The sequence below is a fragment of the Opisthorchis viverrini genome (assembly GCF_000715545.1).
Source record: "Opisthorchis viverrini unplaced genomic scaffold opera_v5_5, whole genome shotgun sequence".
NCBI classification, from domain to species: Eukaryota; Metazoa; Platyhelminthes; class Trematoda; order Opisthorchiida; family Opisthorchiidae; genus Opisthorchis; species Opisthorchis viverrini.
The window spans coordinates 1,030,105-1,048,831 of record NW_008751661.1 but is presented as its reverse complement, the minus strand read 5'-3'; the positions used below and the strand labels follow the sequence as shown (position 1 = coordinate 1,048,831).

Genomic DNA, 18,727 nt, shown 5'->3' with positions numbered 1-18,727 from the left:
ACTTGGATGAGATCAATGTTTCCCCTGTAAGCAGAATTAGCTTCCATTTGTTTAAAACAGCAACCCTTGAATCAAACGCAATGTTAAGAGTATAAGTGCCCTCGGATGTTTTACACGACGCACCGAGAGGGGATAAATACGCCGACTAATGACAAAGGTGTTATGTTCCTCCTCACGGAGGCAGTACGGGGGCATTTACTAGATTTCATGATGTGTAGGCATTTTTAGAGTCACGAGCAAAGCAACCGACGTTTTTTTAGATTACGATCTGGCAGAGTACATACTTTCCACTCAGCAAACAACCCAAGCTCTTTTTGAAACCGTGTTTGCTACAGTCAACCTGTCAACGCCAGGAAACACCCCATCCCCGAAACGCTTTTCATTTCGGGGAACTGTCGTGGATAGACTACATTGTAGTATTCAAGAAGGGCCTCTTCAGGACAAAACCCCAGAAGAACGAAAACCTCGTTTTTTCTAAGCCAACAACATAGATAAAATCAGTCTGAGGACGGGCAAATCCGTAAAATTCCTGTGAAATCACCTCAGCTGAAGTCTACTCAGTCCTCATTTTTGTAGCTGTGTTGTGTTCTTCCGAATTACTTGATTTCTGGAAAACGCGAATCCTGGGATCTTGTAGGGGTGCGAGTGGCTTACTCGCCGAATTTATAAAGCTGCGTAAAACTGTGTACTGATTAGACCCCAAAATGTCTTTGCATAGCTTTCTTTGGAACGACCCACTTAGCTCATGTTTGGTGAAAAAATGGGAGTCAAATTTGAGCTCCTCTACCCAAGTAAAACGGAATATTAAAAGCAGTTTGACGTTCCAGCATTGTCTTGTGGAAGTCAGAAATATGTAGCTCACAGAATTCCATTTTTTTACAAACGGTTTGAACACCATTTCTCTGGTCTAACCTGTCAAGTATCGACTAAGTTGGCATCGACTCAAGAGCTCACTGAATGTTTATATGTATGTAATATCATTGCTGGAAAGTTTTGCTTAGACTGCGCCGCGAAAGAGGTCGTTAAGAACTAGTCAGTGAGTTGGTGGAACTTGTAGCAAAGTTACTAGCTGCTGAGTTAGTACAGTAGCACGTAAGTATAAGACATACATTAAAGATAGAAGTCTGTTGGTGACTTGGCCATTTTGAATGGATTCGACGGGCCCAAGTGAACTACATGGGCTGCTCATGTACAGACCAAGGTAGTTCGGGAACTCCCAGCTGTGGCATAGTACAGTGAGTTGCTGGTAAAAAGTACTAGACCCATCGGACCGTCAGTCGTTTGCATTTTCCAGATTTCATAGGTATGACTGGTTTATTTGCCAGCGGATTTCAGCGAGTCGTACTGCGCTTCCCCAATATGGTAAACATGTCCCAGTTACTGTGCCTCATTTTATCTGTCTACGCTTTTGAGCGAATACAGTTTGGTCTGACAGGAAAGATAAATGGTTCAGCTATAATGCTCTTTCGGTGCCTAGCTGCCATGCCACTAGACGGAAGCACGAGGGCTGGGATAGTGTCAAGCTGCTCAAGCCTAGGCGGGTGAAGACGAGAGGCATAGGTCAAGTTCGAACCACGGGCCTTTCGGTTAAGAAATTCACGCTCTAACCACGGAGCCATCTCGCTTTTTTCCTTTAGCTACACAAGTTTATTTATTTTGTTAGTTCCCCCATGATATCGTTCCAGACAACAAGTGAAGGTGAGAAGAGACATGCTTTATGATGGAACAAAACGCGTGAGAAGCTGGGTAGAATTCACGGAGAGGGTGAGAGGGAGGGAGGGATCTGCTAATTTAAATAATTAGCCAAACAGCAGCCAGAGGCCAAAAAGAATCCGCTTTCCTCAGCAACTGTTAATCTGTGTTTAGACACGTTTGAAGTTCACGCTCTCTTTCCGTTCAAATTGCCCAAAATGATTGACAGAGTGTGAGCAGTCTTATCCGCAATTTTAATCTGAATACTCAGAAGTTCGCCCTCCTACAGTTAAGTTCCCACAATGTCCTTTGTTAATTTCCGTTTTCCGCACCATTTTTCGTTGCGTGGAGAACGCTCTACCCAAATGGACGGCTCGATGGGTTTTTTATCTGATGCATTGAAAATTTCCCGGGAATTTATTCGGTTTGCAAGTCATTCAAATTCATCCAACCGCCCTCACATGTGTATGAAAAAATCAAGTAGCGAAACACTGAATTCCAACTAAAGCTCGCGCTAATCATACTCTTCAATTAAACGTACACATGTGCATTTTGTCAACTACAAACAGTTGGATGTTAATTTTGAGGAAAACTTAGTGATTACGCTTACTTTAAAAGGGTACGCACCACTCGTGGACTCCGGATTTACTTTCAGCAACTTCGTAATTAGTGTATCAGCACTGCGCTGACGTGTCACCTCGCGCACCACTCGTGGACTCCGGATTTACTTTCAGCAACTTCGTAATTAGTGTATCAGCACTGCGCTGACGATGTCACCTCGATTGGTGATGAAACGTTTGCAATCCAACTGCCAAGCTCGGCGAACAGACCGAACCCAAGCAGCGCACCCGAGCTACCAACTAACAACCAACTAGTGTAGCTTTACTTCAAGACAGCATATCACAGTCCTTTATTTATCATGTCAGCTGAAGACTAGATGGTTTTACGCATCACATTCAGCTAAGTAATGTCACGGTTCAGGGCTTCAGTTAAAAACCAACCTAATTTGCAATTGATTGTGGACCGTCAACGGCGTGCAATGGGTGTTCGGGCAGAAGAGTTTTTATCGGAACATCGGGCACTATGCCTACAGGATGGGTCTCGAGAATCGTGAAGCCGGCAGGGAGCTGCTGAACATTTGTCAACGGCCCCATTATCAATATTTTGTATTAAACCAACCAACACATACATCTTTAGCTATTGAAGTTGCCTTTGTTCTTCAAACCGTTGCTGTTCTGAAGCCATTGGTATCAACCTAACCCTAATCTAGTAACTTTCTAAATAAACTCCGAAACGCATGTTTCCAAACAATAGTCTAGAAACTCCTTTACGGGTGAACATAATGAAAAAATGCAAACCTGTACAAGTGAAATAAGGAGAAAATGATCTCGATACACTTTCTAGGCCCGAAAATCCACATTTCTCCTATGACAGCTGTTTTCCAAATAAAATGTCTTTTAGTTCCAGGATGCTCGCTGGACCACGTTCCGCACACGTCAGACTTGCTGCAACCGAGTGCTCATAGTTGGGCTTGTGAGCAAAACCATCTTTCAGCTCAGTGGCTTGTGTAGGATCACACGGGTGGAAATTTGTTTTTGAACAGTGATAGGCCCTACATTTGTGCTTTGTACCATGGAAAGTCACGTCAGTGGGTCTTTAAACTACTGTCTCTCCCTTCCGGTCCATAAAATCGGTTCTAATCAACCGATGGCCCATACGATCCTGTACCAAGTATGCCTTTTTGAATTCACTCCACCAAAAAAAACCTGACAATGGCTGAAAATCCTGGTTAAGTGCTTATCAAAAGTAGTTCCGTCGGGCCCCGCGATCACCGCTATTTGGAGATCTGACACCAAGTTTCAGAGGGCTACGGCCATCAACGCCATTGCAACCAAATCTTGCACTGATGTTTCGCTCCCGTCATCATGGTTTTAGGTGGGTCAGTAGCCCAGACCTAGATAAAGGGAGAAAGGGGGCTCTCATTCAAAACCGTTGGTTCCAAAGCCTTACCGCAAGATGACCGTGTATGACCGGAAACGCCAAGGAATTGTAATTTTTAATGAATAAGTCATCCAACGTGTTTTTATCCCCACCCTGGAGGACCAGTACAGTGTACTGATCAGAGTGCCAAGAGGTGGGCAATCTGGCATGAGAAACCGCCAGTGTTGCACTGAGATCTCCACTGTTCAGTTGGCTACTTAGGCGCAGCAGCCATCAAGAACCATCGAACACCGGACTGGTCGTTTCTTACCTGACACCTTCGTCCTGGTGATCACTATGGGTGACATCGCAGTCGGGGATTTTTGAAATCATGGCATAACAGACGCCTGTCATTGAAAAGCACCGCTGAATTTTGCCTCAACTTATATTTTTCCTGGCTGCTGCGGATTCGTCCATTGAGATGGTTCTAGTAGACCTTTGAAGGCTTCGCCGGTGTCACCAACAGATATATGCACTACTTGCCTGATGTCTGCTCGCGCATCTTTACAATTTCAGGCCAGCACAATATTCTAGCAAATAACAGCATCTGTATGTTTTCAAACTGGCTTTGGACTGACTACTAATCAGATGAATCGAAAAAGACTTTACCTGAGAATGAATTCGGCTTTGGAATAGATTCCAAGCGACCCATCAGAACTGGTCACTCCTAAGAAAGCTCTTTTCACTGGGGGGTAAATATACTGACATATGCACAGAAAAATCTCAAGGCGCGACCAAAAAGGCGCGCAGTAGCGCGAACACGTATGCAGAATATATCGGCTTCAGAAGCGGAAGATGAGCATAAAAGGGGAGGTGGAGCACCAACAGTCCGATTTTGAAAACATTTATGAAACTAAGGGAGGGTGCATTAATTCCTAACGAAACTGAGTTCCTTAACACGACCACGATCACCTGGATTCGGTATCAAAGCCCGGATGTATTTTGAAAGCTTCTCACCGACTGAGTTGCCATGTGGATTACGAGGAGAGATGTCAGGAGCAACATGCTCCGAATGGTGCCCAGACAATAGATTACCATGCTGCATTTTATGGAGATTAAAGAGCATCCACATTATTCAAGAAACAGCCACCTGTGAGATTCGAATCTCCGGTTTCATGTCACCACTCACGTTTCATATTGTTGAGAATTTCAGTGCAAATGCTTCACACGATCACGAAATTCCGCACCGTCGAAACTCCGGCCAACTCTTAACTCGGTCCTCATGAGACGGAAAGAATTCACATCGCGACTCACTCTAAAATCTTTACACTTCTCAGTTTTCTTTCCGGTCACTGCCTCTTGTGACAGAGCAAGGCATTTCCCTCATGGATATTTTCTTAACACCTACTGTATAATCTCAAAACCATATGAACGATTACTTAGTTAAACTTATCCGTCAACATAGACCTCTCGTCCTTCTGATGTCATCAGAACATTCCTAACATTTCACATACACAAAAGGCTGTCTGGACCAAACGACTCAATGAAAATTCACCAAATTCCAAAACTACTTGTTGGTAGTCTCTTCTACATCAAGTTGTCTTCCTAGGAAATGAAAGCTACCCATTTATAGGCTTTACTCGTGAATCCTTATGTCCAAAATAATAGCATGAAAGCGTCTTCTTGATGTTGTGATGTTTTTATTTTCATTTTACTACTATGCTATGAGGTAGTACAAGTTCTGAGTGTCTTATCGAAATCATTATTCCACCTGAGAGGATGCGATAAAAGCATAAGAAACAGAATCTACAAGATAAAAGGCAGATGAATTTTGGCATTGGTTAGAAATGGGAATAAATTTTTTGGCTCGCTTTGATGTTTGGTAAGCGATCTTTGTGAAATTTTTTAGATATATCATCAAATGCCCTGTTGAAGGAAATTGGTAGTTAATCAATCAGCTTGTAGCAGTTGTAACACGTCAATCCTTAACAGGTTTCTGGTACTCTGTCACTGAAAAATGACACAGCGCTTGTGAGCGCCCGCCTCAAATAAACATGTAGTGATAGATTAGAAGTTTGGGTTGCATACACGTTCACAAATTTATTCCTTCGGATTTCTGTCGGGTACACAAGTTCACAGATATCAGGGCATACAGCTCTGTGCAATTCACAGCTAAAATGTCTGGAAGGCTGAGTTAGTGGGACATAACATTGGCACTCATCTAGGTCTCTTTTTTTTCGGGGGGTGGGGGGTTCACTTGTGCACTGGGACAGTTCATCATCGTATGTTGTACTTATGGAGGACAACTGACAGTTTTCATATTATGACCGCAAACGCTTCCAATTTTTTGAAGCCGTTTCGGTTGAGGGCTGGTAAACGATTGAGGGGAGCTATATCAATTAAGCAAAAACATTTTAATCCTGTGTATCGGGTGAATTGTGCTTTGAGTTTTAATCTTTCGGTCCCAATGTGGAACTCTATGCACTCGATTGAATTTTTCTCAGACAAAGTGCGGTGTAATCCATATTGTTCCTGGGTAACGAAACCTTCCCTTAAATCAGTTTTTACGCACCGGATTGAGTTTTCCACAGAAAAAAAAAAAATTTTTGGATTGTGCGGAATGATATTTAAAAGCCCGATGGCCTTTGAATGACAACTATAAATAAACCATCATCTTAGGGCCGAAATTTTGCTGGGATGTTGACTAAGAACTTTTGTCCACAAATTCTTGTAATGAGATTTATAACTCTATCAAGAATATAGTTCATATGAAAAAAAACACAAGCTGATATTAGACGAGTTAGCATAAAATAGGAGCATAAATTACCGTCAGCAGCACGTCACAAACTTGGGATCAGATTAAGCGCAACTCCTCCGAATTAGGCACGTGTACACCATCTCGTCACTGGATCGGTCAACAATTTTCCAGGGTTAACCTAAAACATCACACATAGCCAACACGCATTAGCTTTTTGTTCTCAAAACGAATTTTGCATTCTGTGTAGAGACCCATCTCTCCTAATTCAGAGCAGTAAGGAATGTCTTTCTCAACATTCTGCTTCCAATAAATTCCTGGCATTAACAATTTTCTCTTTGTTTCCTTTCCCCACCACGTCCTGTGTGGGCAGGGAGTGAACTCTGAATGAGTTGGTTGATGGTTCTGGTAGACACGCGTACTTAGTTTTCAATCTATAGAGTCGCTTCCGAAGGCTTAAACAAGAATCTGTCACTTTTTTGCAGAGCATTTCTTGACTTAAATCATCGTGCTTCTTATCGAAGAATGAGATTAATATCCAGGAGTTCCAGGATTCCCTATATCCTTTTTTAACCAAAGATGAATATGTTAGTTCTATACATTGTATAGATCGAACTTAGTCCATGTAGGATCAGGCGTTTGAAATGACAAGCCGCACCGACGGGTGTAAAGGAATAGTGAAAGCAAAGACCAAGCCAGCCAAGGGATGGAAAATCACCGACCAAGCGATACGAAATCTCTAGAAGTCACTAAGACTCTTATTTTCGGAAAGTGTGTGGTAACTAAAGTCACACAAATAATAAATATTCTATGAAGCTCTCTGGTCATCCGGTGAATTTGAGCTAAACTGGAGTAGTTACGGTTAGCAAACAAAATTTCGAGAGAAAGATGACTAACTTGGATAACCATTCGTGGTAAACATATCACTCAAACACTCCAGAATAAAACTTCAAAAATACCTGCACATCAGTGTGAGTTCAGTTACCTGCACTGGAAAAGGATGTTTGTGTGAGAAAACTGAGGCAAAACTCACACATCATTAATGTGGAAGTCATAAAATGTTCCATAAAACAAAGTTTGCTACACACATAAAACCTGGCACTACTGATTTGCGTCACATGAAAATTAAGCGGCAAAAATGTCAGAGGCGTTGACGAACGTTGTCTCTCCGACACTCGACTAGGCATGATACTGGCCGGTGGAAAAAAAACATTGATTTTCTGCTAGTTTTTCATTCTCTTGCAAAAAGAACTATATTCGCACCTTCGAGAATTTGTAAAGCGTTTACTTCATGAGTGTCTTGTTCAGATGTTTAAGACTTCCAAGTCTGAACAACATTGAAAGTAAGCCATTCTTCCATACTGCTGTCTAAATTCGTAAGTGGTTAAGGTCGTAGTGTTTGGTTTCGTTGTTGTAGATAGATGGGTCAATAAGGTTTTGACTATGTACTGTGGAAAATGGATCAGATAAGTTTTATGACTCTCTACTTGACTGATTGTTAGTTTAGGGAATCGGAATACGAAACCTGCAGGCCTGTCATGCTTTCCACCAGATCAATAAAACATCAATCTATGAGATATCATAAAACCTTGATTAAGTTTTATTAGGTTTTTCGGTATGTCATACTTGTCATATCTTGGGTTAGTTTTTAAGTATAAAATTACCATATTGAACCAAAGAGAGCACTCAAGAAACATTTTCTTCAAACCGCTATCATTAAATTATATCACACGATATTCCAGTCGTTATTGTTCTGTGCTCAACTTCGAATAAACTAATCGAAAAAGATATGCGATTCACCAAAATCAGTCAAATTAGTCAATACGACCTTACTCAAAGAAAGTACCCGTATATTTGTGAGCCACACACTTGTGACAACACTATTAAAAGCCACCTATTATTGTGATATCTCGCTGAGACACGTTGAACGCCAATCCGAGGGCATTAATGCGGATCTTGACTGTGTATATGTAACGTTAATCACATATTTACATTGGCGCAGACGCCTAACCTACTTATGGTCACTGTTTTCCTTGACTTTAAGGCTACCACTGATCTCGTAGGTAAACCAACCCTTCTAATCACGGCTGGATATAAAAGAACATTGGCGAAGTTTGTAAACATATACTGCGCTTTAAATTACAAACTTTCTGGGTAATTTTAGTTTACAAAATCAGCTGATTAAAAGTCTAAGGTTTATTTAAAGAGTTGTCAGGGTTTTAGTCGCTGCCACCTACGAACGTTTACATTCAACTGCTCCCTGAAGCCATCATGAATCAAACAATACAAGGAATGACAAATCAAAGAAACGAAACCGGGTCTTCAGAAAGATCCATGGAATTCGATGGCGCGGAAGACGTTATTTTGTCACCAGCACTGCGCGCGACCTGCTGTAAAGTAACCTCCTATTTCGCTGCGCATCTCGGCATTTTAAGTACATGATCTTGTAATAGACTTCATAGATTTCTCCCCTCTCTAAGCCTTGGAATTAGTCGCATATTGATAAAATCTAAAAAAANTAATAGACTTCATAGATTCCTCCCCTCTCTAAGCCTTGGAATTAGTCTCATATTGATAAAATCTAAAAAAAACTAACTTCGTTAGTTATCCTTCACCCGACTATGAAATTTTAGGACACAATCGCCGGTAAATTTGGCAAAACTTGCATTCGGAAGACGAACTAAAACCAACTTTGTTGTTGTAGATTTAGACAACTGAGAATCCAACATAACTGACTTTCTTCGACTGCCCCCGTTCTTCAGAACTTGCGGTGACAACAAGTCTCTTGTAGCACCCTTTGAATAAAGGGCCAATCTTCACTTGGTGCCTTGATGTTCATCATATACTGTCCAATCTCTCTGTAGAAATGGGCGCACTTTGAATCTCAAACGATGGGATTTTTTGAACGGAACCGGACTCTTGGAGTGTAAAAATATCTGACTGGATCAGGTCATGGGCTGGTCGTCAACGTCGGCCGTCTTCGAGGAGCGAGGTTTGTAAATGTGATTTGCTGCTTGTGGGAGATAGTTCCACAAATGATTGAATGTTCTTCGCTCGGACTGTAAGGCAGACTGTAAGGCTAATGTGTAGAATATATATATATATATATATATATATATATATATATGACATGCGCAATCATTCACAAAGGCAGGTCGGACTGCCTTGTCAGTGTGGTGGTCTTGTGCCAGTTGATGATGTCAAATGTGTGGCGCAAATGCATCTACCTGAAAATCAGCTTATCAAGGAGAAAAGGTTAGATAGATTACTTTTCGAGCAAAAGCAGTCCGTTTCATACGACATCTTTGTCGAATTTCGTGAAGTCTGGGTTCAAGTAGAACGTGAGGTTTACTGTAGCCCGGGGAATGAGCCTAGAGGGTGAGCCCCAAGAACAGTTAAATCGGTAGTCAGCTGTTAGAGTCCTCACCAACCCTGTTATTAGTTTCCTTAAAATTATTCTTCTGCTATGGACATCTAACGAGAAACGAACAAGCAAGTCTTGAATAAATTTGGCCATTTCAACGCAAGTGGATAAAGGATTATTCAGAGATGAATGTCATTCAACCATAATAAATTACCAAGTCAAAAACAACACTTTTGTAACCATATTTCTAAATTCATCTCGCAGTATTTCTCTATAAGACCTATTTTTGTTTCACGACAACAAGCACTTACGCAGCACATATCTGTCAAACTCATTAGGATCGAACTGATGCCAAGTTTTTGAAGCGCAAAGGGGGGTAATCACTTCATCATCAATATCGATACTTCAGTACAAATCCATTCAGCTCCACTCCATTACAGAAGCTCATTTCATGTTTTTTTTCGGACGGATGAATATAATTCAGCTACCTGATCATTTTTTTCTAAATTTAATTCGGTGGGAAACATTCATCTACATTCTTACTGCGAAAAAAGAAAAGATTCTTGTAAAACCAGCACATTACCCCACGTAGAAAGAGTCTGGCCGTTTTTTGTAACAATTCACCATGTTCTAGATTCTCACTGCCAGCAACACATCAGATATGATCCAGGAGTACTAACTAAAGTATACTTATGATCATTCATATAAGACTGGAACTCCTATTAAAACTAACGTCTTTCAATTAGTTGAGGGCAGCTACATTCACCACCTAATTCTAGTAAACGGATTTCAGAGCCTGAGCAATCAACCCAACCCGGTGGGTTGTCACTTCGAGAGATCTCCCTACAGATCACTTTGGAAGGATCGTATTTTGCAGCGGGTGCATCAAAGTGGGATTCCCAGCGGTGTATATTTCTGACTGAGCTTTGGGGATACTTTTATTGCTGTGCCATTAAGCTGAGTATATACGTTCTTATTTTAAATACATTAGGTAAATTTATATCCTCGTTAAGTCGTTATAATTAACTCCAAAGGTTTCAAATTTCATGAAACTTTTGACTTTGTTTACGGAACTAAGAATATATAATCACTACCCGGAGGATCATGCGCCCAAACATCTCTACGTTGATCCACTTATGCATAATAAAACAATAACAGTCTTCTGAATTCTGTCTACATCTTTCAGTGTAATATTCTAAGAAACTCATTTCCAACTTTCGAAGTGACCACTCTATATTTGCTTGTAGGATCAGTGCGCAACAGTGGAACTAGGGACTTAATTTCATGGAACGTTTGACTTTGTTTACGGAATTAAGGATATAGAATCACTACCCGGAGGATCATGCCCCCAAACATCTCTACGTTGATCCACTTATCCAAAATAAAACAATAACAGTCTTCTGAATTCTGGCTACATCTTTCAGTGTAATACTCTAAGAAACTCATTTCCAACTTTCGAAGTGACCACTCTATATTTGCTTGTAGGATCAGTGCGCAACAGTGGAACTAGGGACTTACTTTCCAAAAGTACGTCACAAAATAACAGCAACAATGTTAACTATTATACATTAGATTTGTTGTGCATTAGTGTACAAGCGACTTTGCTAAGTGCGAAAACAATAGATCGTCCCTGGGAGAAACTCTTCGCAGGAAAGTCGGCACAGTATATAATCAAATCTATAAAATACAATACAAATCATTTAGGCTTAGAGGATTTTCTGAAATTTCCGGATTCTTCACACTAGGGGAAGAGAAATTTATCAAGCAACGTCCATCGGAGAGCAAAACATTTATGGATATGTGCGAATAAGCCGTCCTTGTTTTCAAAACCACACTCAAGGCGAGGAATGCTGCGACGTTTTCACTATGTAATAACATTGCTATCTCGGGTGGCTTACCGCTTGCTGACTAGATGGCTATCAATCTCTTTTATCCGAGAAAGGCAACTGGCTTACAACTGCGCCGTCACCAAGTGAGATCAATTCGTTAGGTCTTGAATGACTGCGCCCAATTGTCGGGTGACGAATCGTTTACAATCCGATTGCCAATCTTGACGAACAGATCAGCGGTCACCTGATTGACAGTCAATAACACTGGAACATCTGGAAATCGCACTTCAGCTTGAATAAACTGGCTGGTAGTCAACAGTCAGAGCAATTTATCTGTACTCAGTAAAGTCATCTGGAAATCGCACTTCAGCTTGAATAATCTGGCTGGTAGTCAACAGTCAGAGCGATTTATCTGTACTCAGTAAAGGCTAATTCCTACAAATGGTAGATATATAGCACTCGCGTTTCAGGGTTGATGGTTGTTCTTTACACTTTTACCGGATTCATTTATTGTACCCCATAGGTCTTGGGCTCACTTTGAGAGGTGTGGATGTTGGTGAAGGAAGTGACGATTACAGATACAGAGTACAGACGGACTGCTACTCACTCTTGTTTATCATCAATAACCAAAAGCGAATAACACAAGCATTTTGATTTTGACTGACCGAATAATGATACCAAGGCGCTATTCTTTCGAAATATCGATCGCAACTGTGGCAAAGTTGTCGATTTTTCATACACACAGTAGCATAACCCACACGCAGCACAACCTAGGTGTGAATATCGTCTGAAACCTTGGGATTCCAGAAGATTTTGAAGACGATTGAAAATATTGTTGTTACTTTGAACTGTCATCCATTTATAATACACATGATGGTGAGACAAATGTGCACTTTTCTTCAGTATTTTGTACAGTAATCAAGCATGAGCAAAACCAGCTAGCAGAACGAAAGTTCGAAAGCTACGGACACCAAACGACGACTCCCAGACGATCTGTCGGTGATCTCCAGTCCGTTTAACCTAACGCCATCACAGAATTCGGTTCGAACGAGACAAATACAATCGTGTAAAGGAAAACACACGATGAAAGCAGCTACTGATCACTTAAATGACTTTCAGGAACTTCCTGTTAAGTCAGCGTCATTCTGGTCAAGATGCTTGGGTCTACGAATGCCGTTTCTCATCTTAGCCATTATCATCCAAACATATTTTGGTCATGCTATTTAAAACTACCATTAAAGTTAACAAAAAATAGACAGGGCAGTATCAAACTATATCAGCCCATCCCACCACGAAAATGTCTCTAATTTGCCGCGATAAAAATGTTCGAAATGGCTAGGCTTGAGTATATTCGTGTTCAATGCGCATACGAAGGGTTTAATGTGCTTTGCCTTTAGTGCCAATCCCATACCCCTATCTGGAGCATACAGTGCTCCACTGGAAAGTTAGTTAGTTAGTAACATGCGCACCACCGATGAAANGTCTCTAATTTGCCGCGATAAAAATGTTCGAAATGATTAGGCTTGAGTATATTCGTGTTCAATGCGCATACGAAGGGTTTAATGTGCTTTGCCTTTAGTGCCAATCCCATACCCCTATCTGGAGCATACAGTGCTCCACTGGAAAGTTAGTTAGTTAGTAACATGCGCACCACCGATGAAAGTTAGTGAGATTGTGAGGGGAAAGCCATTTTTTACTTCTCTTGTCTGCTCTAGACAAGTATGTCCCGTGAAAGAGCGTGGAGGCTTTTGTTTCTAGATTGGAGATACACTTATTTACGTGAATACTGTCTACAGATGATGTTGGTCGGATCACATATGAAGGGTTTAGGGAGAAAGCTGTGTTCGCACAGCGCTACTGAAACAATATAATTTCGCAAATTGCAAAATATCCAGGTACTCGTACAACTAAGTATTACTCTAACACCCTGTCTATTACACTCACATTTTTGTGCCTTAAAAAAAGGACATTTGGGTAACTTGTAGTCTAGAATGCAATTTATGAATGAAGAAATATAGATACACAACGATCAGGGAATGGTATGCCTGGGGGTTGAAGTGACCAAGTGACTTTTCGGTTGACACTGTGAACTGGAAAAACGAATTCAGCATGCCATATCGTACAGTCCGTGTTTAAAATCATCAGGACATTGTCCCTGCATCTACTTGATGCACCTATTTTTGAAAGCCGACCTTTACAAAGAGGCAGACTAACAGGTTGCTATCACGGAGTTCTTTGTAGATCAATAAACAAACAAATGGTGATCCACTAGGTCTTGAAAAGAGAACTAAACAGCTCTAAACAACAACATCACTCCAACGTACATTTCCGCTCGAGCATTTTTTGTTTAGGCTTCAAATTCTACCCTCGACCGTTGGAATATTCCGTTTCTTTGTTGAGTTACGGAACCCTGTAGTACGTAAATTAGCTAAATAGAGAGAAGTTGGTGAAAAAATACAACTTAGATTTCGGGGGCCAGTGGTCTTTAAAAGGCGTATTGAATTAATTACATTTGACTGCGATTAAATGCACATATCGCTGAAATTTTTCCATCACAGTGTTCGTATTATACGAAGGCCGATAATCTAATTTAAATTGCATCGAATCAAATATAAAACAGACTTATGCAGCCACAAGGATGGAAATTAAGTGGTCCGATGTTTATAATAGAAAAGTGATTGGACAAACAGCCAGACAAGTTGTAGGCAGTAGAAGCGGATTACGATAAAATATGTACTCGCAAATCGTAAGTTCGGTTGCCACAAAGTTCATCGAACATTGGACTCGAATTTTGCTGTAAGTGATAGTTCATTTTTGTCCAGCTAGCCTTCCAAAAATAGGAATTCCAAAGATGACTTGGCAGTATTTTTTCGATGAATATTTGTCACAGATTTTTAGGCGTTGCTTGGTGAAAGACACAAGCACAAGAAAATTAAAACCAGTCCCAACTCAGCCAGAAGTTTTGCAAGTTGAGCACGGAAACCTAACAGAGGAGATGTATAGACACCACAAGAAGGCAAATGTAGTGAAACACTTTTGAAGCAGTCAGCTAAGTACTGAAAATTCACTGAAAATTCAGACAATAAACAGCACGGTACCTCAAACCGTCACAGACAATCTGAGAGTGTGGAATCCCTATGCGTCTGCGTGATATCTAAATACTTTCCCGATTTGAATTACAGGATGATTTAGTTATCAGTTGTAGCCTTCTTAATTGAGTTACAAATGTTGAATCACAAATGGTTTGGTGACGGTTATCGAACAAAAGGCCGTTCTGAACACTTGAGTACACCAGAAAAGCAACCGAATAGCCAGATTACAAAGTTACTGCTGAATATGGCGGGAATATCTAAACTAGAATTAAGGCTGAGAATAAAATTGGTTCAGCTGTATTTTAGGCCACACAACGTTTACGTTACATGTAAAACGATTTTCGATTTTTGGAAGACAGATGTCGTGATGTTTTTACTGGCTATATATGGTGGGAACAACATGGTACTTTCGAAGACCGTTTTACGTGAAATATGTTGGTTTGAGGCCTTAAAATATGCGGATTATTGTTCGTTATCGGGGGAAATGTTGGTAGCGCGGAGTTTGTAGATGTTCCTTGTTCTGTCCGCCGAGATGGACAGTTTGGTCACAAGCGTTTCGTCACCAGACGAGGCGACATCGTCAGTGCGTAGTAAGTTGGCGCTGCACCGTGATGCCTACACATCGGCGTGCTGCGCATCATTACCACACGTTGATGATGTCACGCGGTTGGTGATACAAAATTCCCCATTCAGCAAACCGAACAAAAATCACAGATTAGTGTGATCCAAGTGTTTTCCCCGATGAAACCCCGATGAAATTGGAAATTAAAGGCTACTGAAAGTAGCAAGCAGCTAGGTCATTCGTTGCTGGCATTCGAAAGTTGGTCTGTAGGGACAAACTGATTAATGCAGGGAAACGAAATAATTAGGTGGCTTGCTGTTCCCAGAGTGTGCTTCTTGCAGAAAATATGAAGACAGTGGTATAGATAGACAGTGGTTTGGATTCAGTAATCAAGAGCGCTCGGATATAATTCTAGGTAAGAAATAGAGTCATCGGAGTTATCAAAATGAGCATCCACGTCGGAATGGTGACCAGAATTATTTTTTCTCTGAAAGGTTATCTCACGTTTACTACTTCAGGGGGAAAAATATTCCAAGAAAGCCGTTTGGTTAGAGGCATAAATGACCACGAATACAGCTTCAGTGAGAAAAATGCATAAATCGATTAAAGAAATAGGTCCACAGTAAGCTCTGAAAGCTTCCCACTCACAAGCGATGCGACCTGCGAGATTTCTCTACCCATCAGTCTGCTCATCTGGCCTGGTTAAGAAGTTTGCATCGCAACTCCCTTGCACACTGCCATTCAATATCGACTCAAGCAGTCAGTCCATCATTCTATCGACAAATGATCATCAGCAAAGATGGAAGTGGAGTTCAGCTTGGTAGCAGGTTGTTAGTGTATGGAAATATCAGGAACTCATGTTATTTATCTTTCCTGTGTATAACTCGTGTTACCATGGCAATTGGTGAGCATTCAATGACACTTGATCCAGGTGCATCTACTTAGAATAGTTGGTATCCACAAGCATAATAATTTACTTCATAATAGTGTTATTGACCGAGCAGACCAGAGGAAATGTCAGATGGGTTGTTAAGAGAAACACAGAAAACTTAAAAGTACAATGGTGAGCTAGCTTCAAAAATTTCGCAAAACCGAGTCCAATTTCACGCAGAACACTAAAGATCTACGTCACCATCCACCCGTAGTAGAATGACCACTGGATTGGTTGGATTGTCTCTGTTACCTAACTGGTCATTTGGGCGAAAATACTGTTCTTCCTGCACTCAGTATTTTGCAACACTTTGTAAACTGAGCCGTTGATCCAAACACCGTTTGCCTCATGCTAATTAATACTCAAGGTTAAACTACCCGGACTATTTAAAATCTACTCCTGAAGTCAAGGCATGCTTTTCGGTAAAAATGTCTAACCTGTAAATGTTCAAATTAGCAAGTTTGTTTGGGAAGATGTCGAAAAAGCAGAGTGAAAAAGCCTCTAGACTTTCTTTTCCTGGTTATTTTCTGCGCATTTTGGCTCCTAGCTTAGTTTTTGGACTATTTTATATTCATCTAATGTCTTAGTTTTTAATCAGCCGATTTTAGAAACTCTATGAACTAGTGAAAAACATTCAGGCTAATATTCTTCCCTGAAGAATGACCTTTTTTCGTGTTATTTTGTTTTAATTTGTTATTACTATAGTCTCAAACTCATCACTCTTAGTATTATTAAGAAACGCTTCTATGTTACTCAGTTAATCATTCCATTTAGTTTATGTAACTTTTTTTATGACGAGGTAATTGGTCATTCATTAGAGGAGCAAGCACACCTTGGCTTTCTCCACACTTGACTGTCGTCACTAACCACACCTCGAAGGCACTGTGACGTTTATTTTAACTTTTGTTGACGTCAAATCATAGGATTGACTATGAGGTGAATTGAGTTCCTTCTGAAGGAACGTTTATCCTAGAAATTCAAAAAAACATGATATTATAGTACGCTTAGCGTAATCTACCTAACGTTATCAACCACATTGGGGCATCTAGTGAAAAGTGAACCGAAGTTTTCATTGATGTGAATGTCTCTATCGAACTGTATTGGTGTCAGCAACGTGTTGTTCGGAAAAGCGACGAGCGGCCTTGGAAAGTTTACAATCGCTTTAAAGCCATACATACATACATACATACATACATACATACATACATACATACATACATACATACATACATACATACATACTACATTACATACATACATACATACATACATACATACATACATACATACATACATACATACATACATACATACATACATACATACAACATACATACATACATACATACATACAAGGCTACCACTTTGTTCGAACCTTTCAAAGTTGAGAGGTCATACAAGCTAAAATTAGCTCTGAGGTTGCTTTTGGTTATCTCCTCTGAAGTAAAACACTATGAGAAGTGTGATGGTAAGTACCAGATGATTTCCAAATAAATTTCCTGGGGAAATCTCGTTTCAAAGTCCTAATGAGACAGATCTCATCGCCATCTTGTATATAGTCGACACACTTAGAGTTCGAATTCACATCACTCTTGTTCTCTTCCTGTCCTGGAATAATTCTTGTGGGTCCACACTAGAGGTGAGACATTTGATTAGACAATCACTCGTACTAAAGCTCATTACCAGTGCATATCATTGGCCATGCAGGGATTTGAAATGCAAACATCTGACATGCGACGCGAACCTTTTACCAGCACCTCACGGGACACCATGAAAGCACCCAACTTATCACATCAAAATAGATTTCACCATGTTTGTATTGCACTACTCATAAGGTTGCTGAACATTCGTGGACAGCCCACGACCGGGTTTTCCCTTCTCGGGGCTCATCAGGTAGGCACAAACGAGTGTGTTTTACTAATTTCGTGCAATTTGGTTTCAAGTAGAACATAAGGTTGGTGGAAACTCCGGAACTGCACCTACCTGGTGAGTCGTGGGCTGTCGAAGAATATCCAGCAACCTTATGAGTAGTGCAATGCAAATATACATGTATCGCGATATGTTGAACACCACAGCACTGGAACATGGAACGGTCTAGTGCCGCGCATTCAGTTGCCTGGAAACATCACAAACTAGCGATTCCGCTGGGTTCCATATGAGTCTCTCGCAGAACCAAATTTGTTTGCAAATAAGTGTATTTTTCTAAGGTTTCACCATGCATTGAACCGTTCTGCTTGTATCGAGCGATCCACCCACTCGTAAGAACTTCTCAATCACGTGGCGCGTCGTATGCTTGAAAACCGATGAACCATTTTTTCTTCAGTTGTAGTTGGTTGTAAGATTAGTGGAATTAGTAGTGAATCACTCATTCGAACAGCCCTCTACCTATTCTGGCCTAATTATATCCATACCGTGAATTCACAAACTGCGTTTGACTTTTGCTATCAGTAAAATTCAGTCGTTGTACATATCTTTGACTGTGTTGAGGTCTCAACTCCGGACATCTGGTATGCGAGGCGATCATGTTACTAGTGCTCCAACTGGATGCATCCTACTTGTCAGGTTACAAACTTGTATACACT

At 40.7% G+C, this 18,727-nt stretch overlaps 1 protein-coding gene across 1 annotated transcript in view; it reads right to left on the bottom strand.

Moving 5' to 3' along the window:
* The window catches only part of T265_12566 (hypothetical protein), a gene marked incomplete at both ends in the record, with an annotated part of 55,842 nt that overhangs the window by 17,567 nt on the left and 19,548 nt on the right, over positions 1 to 18,727 (bottom strand). The window lies entirely within an intron of this gene.